Genomic DNA, 12,451 nt, shown 5'->3' on the forward strand with positions numbered 1-12,451 from the left:
CAGACACCTGGGTCTGTGTCTCTCTGGATGGTGAGGCAAAGGCTGAGGTCCTACCACATGCAGTCTCCCTGGAGATTTGGTAGCAGGGGCCAGGCAGTAGAGCAGAGTGACAAATCTGATCATGAGTCAATAGAAATCCCATTTTGGGTGCAGAAGCAGACACGCACACCCCCATAAGCTCTACTTTTTAAATGGGACAGCACCTCTTTCTGGCAGTTTTAGAATGGCACTCACTGAAGGCAACCATAGGGCCTTTGGCATGGGCAGCTCCGCCCCATCCTTTACTCCTACTTCTCGTACCACAAGTGCATCTCTGCCTGAGCAAGGCCACTGTGGGTAGCTGGAGGTATTCTCAGCACCAGTGGTCACAGCCTGGCCAAAGTCATTACCCAGCCAACCAGCCCACACAGGTGAGGAACTCAGCATGCTGGGACTGCAGGCACCCACTTATTTTGAGCAAAATAGGGCTCCTGGCAGAGCCCTGAACATGCCATCTGCCCCTGAAAAGGCCTCATGGTGTCTTGGGTTCTCCCAGCACTCCAGGGAAGCAGTGTCTGGGCCTGAAGACCTGGCCAGCCACAGACCACACACTACAGGATTAACTAGCAATAACACACATCAATTTAACCTAAGGGAAGCTCACATTAAGGCCACAAGGAGATACCACCACACAACTATTAGATTGGTCAAAAGAAAAAAAAAATGATATCAAGTCCTGGTCAAGATGCAAAGCAACTGGAGCTCTTAAACATGGCTGGAGGAAATGCAAAAAGGTACAGCCACTTTGGAAAACACTTTGGCATTTTCTTATAAAGTTAAGCGTTCTCTTACCATATGACCCAGAAATCCCAATCCTACATATTTACCCAAGAGAAATGAACTTGCCCTTATACAAAAATATGTATACAAACATTTATAGTGAACTTACTCCTAATTGCCCCAAACTGGAAATAACCCACATGTCCTTCAACCGGCAAGTAGATAAACAAACTGTGGTACATCCATATGGTGGGATATTCCTTGGCAATAAAAAGGAAATCAAACTTTCAAATGTATGATATGATATGAGTAAAAATAGGGATCAATCCCAAGTGTGTTGTGCTAAGTGAAAGAAGCCAGACTCAAAAGGCTCTATGATGTTATTCCACTTATATTTTGGAAAAAGCAAACCTACAGGGACAGCAAAGAGATCAGGCACTGCCAGGGGTGGAGGTGGGAGTGGGGGTAGAGAGGCTCGACTACAAAAGAGCACCGGGGAACCCTCTGCGGTGATGGAAATATTTTCTGTGTTGGTTGTGGTAGTGATTATACCACTGTGCATTTATCAAAACTCCTAGAACTGTACACTACAAAGGGTGGATTTTACGGTCTATAAATAATACTACATTCAACCTGATTTAAAACACACACACGCATACATTAATCACAGCCACTGTTTCTGAGCACCTACTAGGCCCTGTGCCAGGGGCTCTGAGTGTTTTCTCATCCATCCACTCATTTGCTCGCTCATTCAGCAAGCATTTATTGATGCCTCCACAAGGTGCACAATGTCTAATTACTCCTCTCTAACGCCTTCAAGCCCCATGGCTCCCTAAGTCGTATAGAGAAACTGGCAGGAAGATGTGGTGAGAGCCCAACCCTGGGGGCCTGCAGGCGAGCTTGAAGGTTCTCTGTGGGTACATTTTCATGAGGAGAGGAATTCCTAGCTTTGTCACCCTCACAAGGGATTCTGCAACTCATAAAAGAGAGACCAAGGTGAGGAACAAATCATAAGGACCCGGGAAGGGCTTGCTCTCTCTCTGAGGTGCTGATCTTGCACAAGCTGGCCAGGCCATGCCCCTCACAGCTCTGAACATGGAGCTGAGCTGAGGCAGAGTGTTGGGGCTCTGGGCTCACTTAGGTACACAGTTTTATTGCTGGGTGGCTGGTTCTCTGCTTGGGAACTATCTGTGTCTGCCCAGCTCAGATAGGAGTAACGCTTGCTTCTCTGGTAAGAATCTGAATGTGGGAAACCCCTGGATAAACCCAGCACGTGGGGTATACAGTCACAGGAACACTGTATAGCAGCAATAAAAATGAGCAAACCAGAGCTGCACATGTCCACATGGATCGATCTCAAAAATACCATGTGGAGTGGAGAACAGATGACAAGCTAGACAATATATGACACCATTGAAGTTTTTGTTTAGTAGTTGGACACCTTGTATTTATATGTGCAGATTCTTCAAAAATATCAAATTACATTTAAAAACACTTTTTAATTCTTTTCAGTTTTATTGAGATAATTGACAAACAGTACTGTATTAAGTTTAAAGTATACAGCAGGACTCACATATATTGTGAAATGATTACCACAGTAAGTTCTCATATAGATACCAAAAATTTTTTTTCTTTGTGATGAGAATTTTTACAATCAACTCTCTTAGAAACTTTCAAATATCTCATATGGCGGCGTTAACTATAGTTATCATGTACATTAAGTATGTTTTAAAGACACAAAATAGTACCATATATTGTTATGATTATAAACTTAGAAATATAAAAACATGAACAAGAAAGATGAATACTAACTTCAGAACTGAATTAGCTCTAGGGAAGGCATTACAAAAAACCAAAAAACCAAATATGGCAAAAGGCTAACAAATAGATTTAACAAATCTGAGATTTAGGACTTAAATCACAGGGGTGTGTTGCATATTGTTTTCTGTACTTTTGGTTGAAACGTTTCATAATTAAAAAAAATACAAGCCAGAATGAACTTTGAAAACAGTATGCTCAGTAAAATAAGCCAGACACAAAAGAACATAGGGAGGGGCAGAAAGAGGGGGACAGAGGATCCCAAGCAGGCTCTGCACTGGCAGCAGAGAGCCCAGTGCAGGGCTTGAACTTGTGAACCACGAGATCATGACTTGAGCTGAAGTCAGACACTTAACCAACTGAGCCACTCAGGTGCCCAATAAATAAACATTAAAAAGAAATCCAGAATAGGCAAATCTATAGAGACAAAAAGTAGATTAGTGGTTGCCTAGGGCTGAGGAGGATGCCAGGAAAATGAGAGGTCATGGGTAAGGAGTGCGGGGTTTCTTTTTGTGGTAATGAAATGTGATGATGAAATGTTCTCAAATTGCTTGTGGTCATGGATGCACAACTCTGCGAATATACTAGAAGGCATTAAATTGAATGCTTTAAATGGATGGAGTTTATATCCCAATTAATCTGCTTTAAAAAAACATAAAAAGCCAAAAGAAGGAAAATCCTTTCTGTGTCAGCTACTCTAATAGAAGCCGAGGTCTGTGTGCTCTGACATGAGTTTCTTAGAGTCATCAGGAACCTTAGAACCTCCCCCACCACACCACCCACTAACATGAGGAGGGAACCCTGTTGGCCTGGCTCCCTGGGCTAGAGCTATTGCCACATCCATGGGGTTCTAAAAAGGAAGCGGAGTCATAGCCTCTACAGAATGAGGTTAATGAGAATCTGTTCCAGACTCCAGGGGTTCTGAGCCTTAATTAATACTCACTGTGAGGCTCTCTGTGATTGTGAAATCAGAGGTTCTGTAAATCTATACGGCAGTGGCCTTATTAGTACCAGCACATTACTCCAGAGAAAGAAGCCAGCCTTCTTATCACTGACTTAGCTCCCTGGAAAGGCTGGGCCCCCAGTGTCCAGGCTAGGCTGAAGCTATCTCTCCTGCTCCCTTGTCTTGCTTTCTAGGCCGCTCCTGGGGTCCGAGTGGTCTGGGCCAGTCTGGGGCTTCAGGGCATCCTTCTCCCTGCCCTGAGGACTGTGGCCAGGCTCCTGATGGACAAAGACATCTGATTTGCAGATCTGAGGAAGGAAACCAGATAGATTCCCCCACAGTACCCCACAGGTGATTTTCACCCAAGCCTAAAGAAAGGTAGAGTGTTTCCTTTTTTACAAATCTCAGGACTTTGTTGAGAGCTCCTGACATCTTCCCAGATGGCCATCCTTTCTGTATTACCCAGTCCCTGAGTTGGGGAACTGGTTCTGCCCTCTGCCCATAGCAGCCTGGGGGCATGGGACCATCCTATTTTGCCTTAGCTTGGGTGTTTACTGCCTGATGGCTCCTTCTTGGTCCCCTTAAACATCCTCCCCCAGCAGGACTCTGTGTGGCATAGCCTCTTTCCTCCTTTGTTCTGGCACTGTCCCTCAAGATAAATCCTGTCAGACCACATCATCCTTTGGGCCCCTCACAAGAGAGCACCTCACACCAGCCTGTTTATGCTAGACATCTTGATGCCATGCAGAACCATCCCCACCTGGCAGAGCCTTGTTGTCTTGGATTCTGTGAACTCGTTTGTAACCTCTGGGATGGTTCTCTGGCCAAAGCAGCGGAGGTAGATGGAGGCATGGGCTGGGAGCCAGTATCTATGGCCCTAGATGCTCTCAGCTCTGGGGCTGGTGATCCTTGACTTTAAAGACCTTGGAGGTCTATGAACTTAAAGATCTGCAGCCCAGGTTACCTCCCTCAACCCAGGACACTCATAGCCCCCAATGCCTGCTGACCTTGGGGCTTGTGACCCTGGGCCAGCCTCTAGTATGTGGACCTCTCTAACTGACCCCTTCAATGAGTACCTGTTAAGACCTGGCACATGGGGTGCCTGGCTGGCTCAGTTATTAGAGCAGCATGCAAATCTTAATCTTGAGGTTATGAGTTCGAGCCCCAAGTTGGGCAATGAGTTTAATTTTTAAAAATTAAAAATAAACAAAAACCTGTTAACAACAACAAAAAGACCTGGCACAGCCTTGCCCCACGTTAGATTTTGTTTCCGGGGATTAATCCTTGCTCTTCACATTTCCCCCGGGAATGTTACAACCTGATGGATGCAACTTGTCACTCCTGCTGGGTAGCTCTGAAGATCCTGAACATCATCCTCCATGTCAGCAGCCCCTCCCTTCCACTCTCCCTACTGGCTTCCTGATGTACTCAGACATTGCCAGCATATTATTTATCTCTTTCCTTATCTAGGGCCTGTCAAACCAGATGCAACTGAGGCCAGAGCCCAATGGCCCCTTGCCAGAGACCCCCTCAGGGCTGATATAAGTCTCTTCCACAGCCTTCTCAGGGGAGCAGTGTAGTATCATGGTTAGATCTACAGGCACTGGAGATGGCTTCCTGGGTTCAAACCCTGTCTCCACCTTTTACCTGCTGTGTGGCCCTGGGAAAGTTGCTTAACCTCTCTGTGCATCATCTGTAAAATAAGGGACATCATAATACTACTGCACAGGGTTGTCGGGAGAAATAAATGAGATCGTTTATTGGCAGTGCTGGACCTGGCATTCAGTAAATACCCAAGGAAGGTCAGCTGTCAATGGTGCTAAACTTGCTTTTTCTGATTCTCCTTGAACATCCATGGTTCTTATTTAAGAATATGTACTTGCGGGGGGAGAAGAATATGTACTGGGAGGGCACCAGTCATCTTGCCCAAGCCAAGGTGACCCCTGTCCACAACCTGACCTCCTGCCTGCCCTTGACCTCCCACCCTAGCTGAGGGAATGCCACCCACATTAGATGGATGCTGAGGCTCCCTCCCCAAAAACTTGTCTGTATAGGTCACCCAGGAAGTGCCTCCCTAGCCCTACTGACTGCCTCACACCCCACCAAGTGGCTTGGACTCTGAGGGTCCAAGGTAGGACAGTCAGGCTGCTTAATGAGAGGGTACAGGCCTCTGTCTAATTAGACCATCCCAAGAGAGGCCAGTTTTCTCCTATTTATAGTTAAACTTCTCTGCCATTTTGATGCATCTCTAATTTGGGTACTCTTTTATTATGTTTTCTTTATGTCTTCTTCATGTGGATGAGTAGAAAAATAAATGGAAGGGAAAATTACAGTTTTGTGGTTTAGAAAAACCTGCCAGGGGAGATGGCAGGCTTTATGTTCACTGACTTGGTGGCATGTCTGGGGTGTCCTGAGGCGTCAGAACAAGACAAGACCTTTCCTGGGCGTGGTTATGGGGTGCTCATGAGGCAGGGTGCTGTAGGAACAGACTGGAGCTTGAATCCTGGCTTTGCCCTTGGGTAGGTCCTACGCCTCCAGGTCTCACCTGCTTTACCTTTAAAATGGGATTAAAGGCTGGCTCAGCTTCCTGGTGGGCTGGAATGCACAGTCCCCTTGGAGATGATAAAAGGCAGCTTAGCAGCAAGAGCAGGAAAGGTTGAGGCTCAATTCTGGCTTGCCCTAGGTGCCCAGGACTCCTGTCCCCATGCCTTTTGTGATCCACAGAACTGCTCCCCCTTCCCACTTTTCTGCTGTGACCACTCTCCCAGAAAGCAGGGGAGCCCAGAGTGACCAGGCCAGGATGGGAAGCGGGGTCCTGTCTGGAATGGGGGCTGTTCTGCAGCCCCCCATGGAGAGGCAGGAGTTAACATGGTCACGGTGGGTCACAAAGTTGCAGCCACAGATCTCCCTGGCTCATGAGTCCATTTTAGGAGGGTGGCCTGGCAGTTCTCACTATGGAGCAAGGCCTGACTTATTTTAAGCTGGGCGGAACAAAGGCCTCGGTGTCTCTGTGGTCTGTGGTCTGTGCACATGGCAAGGCTGTGGTGGGAAGGACACCAGTAGGCTTAGATCCCAGGTCCCCAGCTGACCTACTGTGGGTCAGCATGCCTGCGGGATGCCCATTCTCCACCCCAAAGGTCTGGCTTGACTCCCCTCAGACCAAAGGGACAGGGAAGGTCCATCCATAGGCTCCTGCCTGAGGCACTTGAGCAGGGCAAGGCAGATGCTAGGGGTTGACTGGATAGCCAGGGTCATGTCTGAGTCAGAGGGCGTGGCTGGGTCAAGGTCACTCAGCCCTGGTCTGTACCTAGGTCTTCAAGCAAAAGGATTTGGGACCATTTTGTGAGAAAGCTGGGGAAGGGATGCAGGCAGGGGAGAGCTGAGGAGGGGTGTGGGAGTAGTGAGTATCTAAGCACACAGATATTATACTTGAGCCAGGTCACCTTGGTTCAAGCCCCAGCTTGGCCAGTTACCAGATATTGTATAACCTTGGGAAATTATTGAACTTCTTTGTTCCTCCACTTACCTGTTTATAAAATGGGGATGATGACAGTAACTTATACCAAGGGCCACTGAAATGATTAAATGAGTTTAGTGTAAATCACTTAGAAATGTGCCTGACACTTGGGCAGTCCCCTATGGCCCAGCCCCGACCTGACCCTGCTCTGACCCTTTGTGAGTAGATGACAGGACAGTCAGTCACCTGTGACCCTCTCCTCTCATAAGGGGCAGGAAAGGAAGGACCTTGGCCTTCAGGCTGGCAGTGAGGCCAGGGCAGGCTTCCAGCTGCATAGCTCCACCTGGTTAGGGCAATAAGCTTGTGTAGGATTTGAGCCCTTTTCTCCCTGTAACTTCTCAGCCCAAGTTCCTCTGCTTAGGAAGGGACCTTGGCCAAGTTCTCAGTTTTGTTCCACAACCTTTGTCCTCATTGTTCTTCTCAGTGTGCACCATGTCTGGTGCCTGCCATGTTGGTCAGGACCCTCAGTGACTCTCTGGGACTTTGGCTTTTCCTCTCAGTGCCCCGGCGAGCGTGTACCTGGCTGCCTGTATCGACACACCCGATGTCCTTCATGTGAGGTGCTGCTCCCAACTGTCAGCAGGTATATCTGTCAACAGACTCAGGATTGTGTAGGCCAGTGCCCCTGCCTTGGGACAGATTTGGATATTTGGATTCCAGTCCGGGCTGCTTCACTACCCAGATGTGTGGCCTCCAACAAGTCACTGGGCTTCTCACTGGCCATGTAGGGATGATGATTTCTACCTCAAGGGTCATTTGAGGATTGGGTGAGAGAACAAATGGAAATACCCAGCCTGGGGCCTGGCATGCAGTAGCTACTGAGCTCGTCCCACAGGCTTCAGTGACTCATTGGGGTAGCAGGGGACCCTAGGACCAATATAGCATGCCCTCCCAGTTTCATTTCCTTAATTTCTCACCAGTCCACTGCCATTTGCCAGCCCCACCGTCTTTGTCCTTGTTCAGGCCTCTTCAGACCTCTCTTCTGACCCTCAGTCCATTCTCCACACTCAGAATGAACTTTAGCACACATGAATCAGATCATGGCCCTCTCTGCCTACAACCAGCCATGGCTTCCCTCTGTCCTCAGGGTAAGGTTCAGATTACTTGACCAAACCCATAAGACCAATGTGATCTGTCCCTGCCAGCTCCTCATCACTACTCTCCCAAATGCCCCAGCATATTCCATATCCCACAAGTTGCATGGAGTGACTTGTCTCCTGGACATGCCTTGCACTTTCTGTCTCCAACTTTCATGCTGGCAAATTATGGAATGAGCTGGATTTGGCTTCTGAAAGCCCCCTCTCCGTCAACTCTCTCTATTAGAAAAACTCAGGTAGACACAAAATCTTTTCCAGCCACCATTACATAACCAAATATATACCCTATTCAGACCTCTCCCTTCTGCAACATGGGAAGCCTGAAGTGGGGATAGCAGGTTACACTGTGCCTCTAATTTCTTTCCTGCTCCAGCTTATCTCCATTTGCTAGCTGCTATGTTGTCCATGTCTTTGGGGATGGACTAAGGTGGGAGAGTGAGGTGGGGAAAGGAGCACGAGGCCCCAAAGGGCTTCTTTTCACTGAATCTTGGATCTGACATTCTGGCTTTCTCCGTGGCACATGTATAACTTCTGGATCTTTCCCAGCTGGGCACTTTCGTGGGTTCCTCAAAGATCCTTCTCCTCCTGTCCCACTAGGAACTCCCAAACAGTTCTCTGGCATGGTGTTCACCTCCTCAAGTGGCTGCTTGTGGCCCACCACAGCCTCTTTCACTGCCTCCTCACCTGGAAGGATGCTCTCTTGGGCAGGATTCCTTTATGATGACCCCAGGCCAGGTCCTGCCTGCTGGTGGTTTGGGGTTGAGTGTGGAGCCTAGGCACCTATAAGCCACTGTGAGAAGTTTGGATGTTAGCACCATAAAAATGTGGAGAATCCCCCAGAGGGATTGTGCAGCAGTGGAGGGACATGATAGGTGTCTACTGTAATAGTCCAGGCAAAAGACTATGCTATTTTCCCTGGGATGGGAGCTGTGGAAGACAGGGGAGCTGGCTGGGATGGTGGTGGAGCTGACAGACAGGCTGCTGGTTTAGATGTGAGGGGCAATGAAAGGGGAAGAGTCCAGTGTTTTTGGATTGAGTAACTGGGTAAACACAGATGCTACTCATTGAGAGGGGGAAGTCTGGGGTGGAGCAGACTGAGAGGACCAGAAATCAGGGGTCGTGCAGTGTTTGAAATGCTTGTCAGATATCAAGTAGAGCTGTCCAGGAGCCAGATAGATAAATGCAAAGCTTCCATGGATGCATATGGTGCCTTTGTGCAAATGAGAGAAGGACATCCTTTCCTCCAGGCAAATGTAGCCTCCTACCGGGGCATGTGGCTTGGTGAGCAGAGCACAGCTGGACCTCAGCTCCATCAGTCCCCTTGGCCATGCACCCTCGTGCCCCCAAACAAACTATACAACTCTGCATGGTAGCCTGGATGTGCTAGTCTGGAGCTCAGGGGGGTATCTGGGACTGGGGAAGAGCCATTAGCTTGTAGGATGCTTATTTGGATGCTGTGTGGGTTAGTGGCTCCCCGGCCAAAATAGGGAGGAAGGACCAGGGATGTGGAAAGGTGTGGGCTGAGAGCCCTCCCTTTCCAGGGCTAGACTTTTCCTTCACTTCCTGCAGATGAAAACCCCCTGATTCTCTGCAGGGCTGAGTAGCTGTGAGCCCCTCAGTTCTGCCTTCTCTAAGTTCATCCTGAGGAGTGGGTGACACAAAGGTGGGTCATGAGGAGGCCTCATTCTCTCTCTCCTTTCACTTTCCATCCTTAATGCAGGTATGTTAACTTCTGTCACCATGCTGATGATTGTAGTGCCCACAGATGGGCTCCATAGACAGGGTAAGCACCAAGCCGGGGGAATAACATTCAGAGTGCTCGTTGGAGCCCCACAGGAGGGGAGCAGGCATCGTCAACCAGGCCACAGAGACTGCAGTGGCTGAAGAAGCATGCAGCCAAGTGTTTGATAGAGGGGTGATTGGCTCAGACTGGTTGGGTTCAAAGCCCAGGGCCAATTCTTATCACGTGGGTGACCTCAGCTATAATAAAGTATCTATCTCATAAGGCTATGGTGAGAAATGAATGAGTTCTCTCACATAAAGTACTTCAATACCCAGTGAGTATTAGCGTATATGGTGTGTATGAACCAGTGGAGTATGTATATATGTGTGTATGAGGAAAGCCCTTCCTAGTGGAGTCCCTAACCCCCTGCTAGTTGCTGACCAAAGCAGGCAGCAGAGGAAGTGGCCTTGCTGAGCTGGTCAAGCTTAGAGCTGTTTTCTGCCTTTTCAAATTGGGTTCCTCAAGGGATCACATCCCCAGAACCTTGTGGAGGTCAAGCTTGAGTCACAGCAGCTGAACAGGGACTCTCCCCTTTGTAAACACTTCCAGGGAAGGTGATTTCACAACTCCTCAGGACCTGGTCCAGCATTGCTTAGCTCCCACCCTCTGTATGCTATCCTGGGGTGTGCCTGAGTCCTGATCTCATGGCTGGCACTTTCTTATCTTCAGCGTAAGAGGGAAGTAAACCCAGTGCAGGACCCTTTGTTGCACCACCCTATACCTTCTCTTCTCTTCAGCCTGTATGGGGTCCTGAAGAGTGCCTTAGAGTCTCTTTCCAGAAAAAATGTCTCCCAAATACATATGGTCAAAGGCCAAAATTTGCAAGATTCCCCATCTTTCAGGAAGTTATAATTTAGTGGTTAAACTGGTGGGCTCTGGAGTTGAATTTCCTGAGTCTCAGTGCTGCTTCTATTACCTACGGACTGTGAGACCCGAAGTCACATAGCATCTCTAAACCTCAACTTTCTTATCTGTAAAATGGAAGCAGCCACAGTGGCTACCTCATGAGTTTCTAAGAGGATTAAATGTAGGGTAACCAACTCGTCGCTGTTTGGGACTTTCCCATTTTCACACTGGAAGTGTTGCTTCCAGAGAAACCCCTCAGTGCTTGACAAACTAGGACAATTGGGCCCCCTAGTAAATGACATAATGCCCAGAAAGCAACTAGCCCAGTGCAAGCAGTTCATCCAGGTTCCATTGCAGTCAGCTGATACTATTGGTATATTCCCTAATTAATCGATTTTTAAAAATATTTTTTAAAGTTTATTTATTTATTTTGAGAGGGAGACAGAGTGCAAGTAGGGTAAGGGCAGAGAAAGAGGGAGAGAGAGAAACCTAAGCAGGCTCCACACTGTCAGCACAGAGCCCAATGCAGGGCTCAAACTCACAAACTGTGAAATCATGACCTGAGCCAAAATCAAGAGTCCTAGGCTTAACATACTGAGCCACCCAGGTGCCCCTATCTCTCTCTCTCTCTCTCTCTCTCTCTCTCTCTCCCTTTTTAAGTTTATTTATTAATTTTTGAGAGACAGAGAGAAAAAGTTCAAGTGGGGGAGGCGCAGAGAGGGAGAGGGAGAGAGAATCCCAAACAGGCTCCACTTTGTGAGTGTGGAGCCGATGCGAGTCTCAAACCCATGAACCATGAGATCATGACCTGAGCTGAAGGCAGGCACTTAACTGAATAAGCCACCCAGGCACCCTGCCTAATTAATTGATCTGATAGGAATGTTGCCTGGGGGATCTGGAGTCCAGGACTCAGTTCACCTTTCTGTCCCCCTCCTGCTCTAATGGCTTCCTGGGCATCCCTCCCTATTTTCTGGGGCCTCAGTTTGTTCACCCTTCAAATAAAGGAGATGAACTTGAGAGTCGCTGGGGATTCTTCCCACTAAAGCCTACGAGATTTATTCAGGGATGCCCTCCCAGTGCCTGGTAAGGCAGCCTTGAATATAGATAGCACCAGGTATGCATTTGTCTGCTTGACGTTGAGCAAAGCCCACGCATGTTCTAGCAACACAATCTGCCCCAGGAGAAGTCTGAATTGGAAGTTTCATTTGCACATTGATGGTGACGTTTTACCTACAGCTAGGGCTGATTTGGCTCACAGGAAACCTTGACCTACGTGTTGGGGGGAAATGACAAGATAATTGATGTTCTTGTGTTTCTTGAGGTTAGCATCAGCCCCAGGAATGAGTGTGCCATCAAGAAATGAGATTTTCCCCAGGAAAGCCTTTTCCTTGAAGGGATGCAAAGGGTTGCCTCTTCTCCTGGAGCAGTTGGAATCTAGGTTTCAACCCCTCTTTGTCAGACCCACCCCAATATCCAGATTTCAAGTCAAGCCAATAGGAAATAACTGGGATCCCCCAAGATCTGGGGTTTATGAGTTCTTGAGGGCCTAAGTCCTAGGTTATCAACCTCCCCTGCAAACCCTAGTTTAGTACTGGACTCACAGAAGATATTCAATAATAGATATGCTTTACTTTGTCATTCCCAGCCATTCACTGTTTGGGGCCTCTGCATACATCCTGTTGAGTTGC

At 48.1% G+C, this 12,451-nt stretch overlaps 1 long non-coding RNA gene across 1 annotated transcript in view; it reads left to right on the forward strand.

The window, feature by feature from the left end:
• Window positions 1–10,109, forward strand: part of LOC102953037 — a 53,114-nt gene extending 43,005 nt beyond the window's left edge. Inside the window, exons 4-5 of the long non-coding RNA XR_446094.2 lie at window positions 7,538–7,620; window positions 9,855–10,109. This is a non-coding gene — a long non-coding RNA (uncharacterized LOC102953037). The remainder of the gene's footprint in view (window positions 1–7,537; window positions 7,621–9,854) is intronic.
• Window positions 10,110–12,451: the final 2,342 nt, after the last annotated feature.

This window comes from Panthera tigris, chromosome E2 (assembly GCF_018350195.1).
Source record: "Panthera tigris isolate Pti1 chromosome E2, P.tigris_Pti1_mat1.1, whole genome shotgun sequence".
Lineage (NCBI taxonomy): Eukaryota > Metazoa > Chordata > Mammalia > Carnivora > Felidae > Panthera > Panthera tigris.